Here is a 3646-nt window from a genome sequence, read left to right as displayed (position 1 = left end):
TTTATGCGTATGTTCCGCCTCTATAATAATTCCCCTTTGTTAAAAAACGAAGAAATAGTATGTAGTGCAATAAGTCACCGAAAATTGTTCAGCATTATTTTTTTCTTTCTATAAATAAATCCTATAGATCGCAATAAGAAGTGTTAATGCGTTTGAGATATCTTTTTTTTTTTTTTTCGTGTTTTGGTGTTTCTCTTTGTCAACGTTTAAGTCATCACGTGGGTCGTTATACTACTGCGCCATCTTAAATGGCGTTCGTTTAGTTTTGTTGATCCAGTTCTTGGTATGTATGTATTAACATGCTGGACTGCTTATAATGTAATGCAAGGCACCACAACCGATGATGTATTTCAAAACCTTGCGCATACAAATACCGTTAAAAAGTATCAGATTTGTGACTGACGAAATTTCTTAATCTTTCAAAATCATTGAAATTGTGATGGGCTTTGGAAATCTTATTTATCGATTCGCCTTTACTATGTTTCTTTACTAGTTTACTATGGTTTATTATTTGTTTTTATTTTTACTATATATTTCATTACACCTGCCTTGTCATGTTATAAATTATGATTTATTGAATAGAAAGCGTTTTCTAATTTTTCAGCTGAGGATTAAAATCTAGACCAGTTATTGGAAAGTGCAAGTCTAATGTACTTCAAATTGGGATTTCAGGAGTATTAGCAAAATAGTTGTATTTCTCGGACTAAACTTATTAATCCTAGAAAGTATTAGTTCGCTAATGGAATGTAATTGAAAGCCTTTCGGAGTTGTTGTGGAAGAAAATAATTGAATATTTTATACTCGAGTAGAAAGAAATGCGGTGAAATAGCAGTAAAGTCTTCTTATTGTATCAAAGAGTATGTAGATTTTAGGTCTTTAAGGAATTAATAACAATTGCTTGCAATTTTTTATGCCGTCCACGTCATGTTACAGCAGTTCAGCATTGCTAACTTAGACTCTCTTATACTAAAGTAAAGCATTTGATAGTACTTTGCTTCTGAATATAGTTGCATCTATTTAAAGTGACCCGATGACTGTTGCAGTGCAGCGTTTGTGATTAGTTACAAAACACCGCGTGTGTTATGAACACACATCTTTTAAAGGGAAGATATGTTCTTTAATTCCAAAGACAAAAAAAGAACGACAGCAATCAAATGTTCAAGTTGAAATCTGGGAGAACATTTTGGAAGTGATTACATGCATTATTACTTGAAGTCCTGCTGTTATGCGTGCATCCCATGAATTACTTTCTGTCTGACAAGCGTCAATACACATCAGCAAATAATTTATTTAGTGATTCCTATAAACAGGAACCTGCACGCTCATTCGATTCATAAGTCCAGTAAGGTAGCATTGCATGATGAAAGCCATGAAGCCCGTGAAGTATGAACACACATTGTATAAAGGCAGGAGTTGTTCTCCGATGACGAAAAACAACAATCAGACATTCCTCTTCGAATATGCCAGAAGCTATTGAGAACAGAAAGATACGTTACTGTTTGTTTTCTTGATCTTTTGCGTTCACCACGTGAATTATTTATTTGACACCTTTTACACTCTATATTTCCTGCACGTCGTCAACACGACTGAATCGGTCTAACATCACAAGGACCTATACGCCTCACACATCTAGCATATTTCTAGAAACTGGTTTTCCCGATAGTGGATTAGAATATAAACTTCTCCGAATGTCCATGTTCCGAGCTTATCATTTGGGTTCAATAGATTCGAAGAACGCAGGACCTATCAGTAAATTAATTCTATTTTCCCAGTCTTTATTAAGTAGTGTTTATACGAGTTTCAGTTGAATGCAAACAATATTAGTTTACTACTGGCTTTACTCTAATAATCTCTTTGTCAGTATCTATCTCATCTTATAATACAGATATCAATAATCAAGTTACTTAAAAATCAATATTTAATTTTGGCACCGGCAAGACAAAAATTCTAAATATATCTGGATGATTGGGTTCGGTTATTAATCAATACTGATGTTACCAAATTTCTTTGGTTATGATGTTCACGGGCTATCTCTCCAATGAAATCGTGGTTTCTGATAGCCCTTTCAATAATATACTCCTCATAAACAAGCAGCGACGTTTTTAAAAGACCATTCTCGTCAATGTCACAACCATTCTTATTATAATACACCACATACATTCGATATTCACTTCTGAATATGAGATTTATGCGGGTTTTGCTTTTATGTTCCCCGTTCAAATTAATCTGTGATAAACATACTGATTAAATGTAGTTCATGAATCCAAAATATAACTTAATTCAAGTTTGGAGATATTTACGTGGGTCATATAGACATTAATTTCATATAGATTAGTTGTAACCATATATGCGTCTCAATATATTTCAATAAGCTAAAATGGCGAGCTGGCAGAATCGTTAGCACCTCGGGCAAAATGCTTAGCAGCATTTCGTCCGTCTTTACGTTCTGAGTTCAAATACCACTGAGGAGTAGATAAAATAGGTACCATTAGAACACTGGGCTTGATGTAATCGACTTACCTCCTTCTCATAATTGCTGGCCTTGTGCCAACATTTGAAATCAATATATTTCAATAAACCAATTCTCTCTATTAAGTATGAAAGAGATTTATGCAACTTCATGAACACAAGATCTTCAATCACTTCTCGTTTCTAAACGCAATTAAAAAATAAACAAACATCCATTTTTACTGCGCATTTATCAGTGTCTCCTAAATGCATCCAGCTGTATGTATATGACGTATTGCACACGCTTCAGTTTTGCAATGCTCACGAAGCTCGCCTTCGTTTTAGGGTTAAATGCTTCCTTTTGATAATGTTTAGAGAATAATGACAATTGCAAGACTAGATGCAACAGAACCGTTAATGTGCATTCCTTGTATTTATGATTATCGAAGCGCACAGTTTCAATTCCTTCCAGCGTTGTGTTTCGTTTATCATAACTGCTATTAATCTTCCACTCCATGATTCTCTCCCTTCTTTCTTCGATCTCTCTTTATTTCGCCCCTGTCTTCAACTTTCTTACTCTCTAATTTGTTGTTTCTGTCTGACTCCTCATTGCGTTTCATGTTTGGCAATTCTTACTTCGGATGAAGCCATAACTTTCTCTATTAACTTTTCATTTATCGAACACTTTACTATTCTTTAGTATCTGTTAAAGGACATCGTGTCAGCATTTAATCAGAAACCAATAATGTTTCGCTTAATTTAATTTCATCGCAAGTAGACATAAGTTTCTATTCATTACGTCTTATTCACGAGATTTAATCATAATTTTTTCTCTACCTTTGTGTTTCCTTCGTGTTTTCGATCTCGTCCCCACTCTATAATTCTCTAAGAAGCTCTGTTCAACGACTGTAGTAGAACTACCCCAAAACTTCGTTTCCTTGGCGACATCATTCATATGTTCTGCTTTCAAATGATTATAGTATCTCTGCACGTTTTTCACTTCCTATAAACAGCGGAAGCGAGGTAGAACTTAAAACTTATTGCGCATGCACAGCAGTGTACAAGGTCAATCTGTGTCAAGCCGCTTCACTCAGCGTGCTTTAGCTTCGTTACTATCGCAACAGTCAGGATACTTAGCCCTCGTATATATATGTGTGTGTGTGTGTGTGTGTGTGTGTGTGTGTGTGTGTGTGTGTGT

At 35.0% G+C, this 3646-nt stretch overlaps 2 protein-coding genes across 13 annotated transcripts in view; one reads left to right on the top strand and one right to left on the bottom strand.

Moving 5' to 3' along the window:
* The window catches only part of LOC128250374 (uncharacterized), a 144666-nt gene that overhangs the window by 30180 nt on the left and 110840 nt on the right, over positions 1-3646 (top strand). The gene's annotated exons all lie outside the window — the stretch shown is intronic.
* The window catches only part of LOC128250371 (uncharacterized), a 70592-nt gene that overhangs the window by 10591 nt on the left and 56355 nt on the right, over positions 1-3646 (bottom strand). The window lies entirely within an intron of this gene.

The sequence above is a fragment of the Octopus bimaculoides genome, chromosome 2 (assembly GCF_001194135.2).
Source record: "Octopus bimaculoides isolate UCB-OBI-ISO-001 chromosome 2, ASM119413v2, whole genome shotgun sequence".
Lineage (NCBI taxonomy): Eukaryota > Metazoa > Mollusca > Cephalopoda > Octopoda > Octopodidae > Octopus > Octopus bimaculoides.
This window is presented reverse-complemented; position numbering and strand designations above follow the sequence as displayed.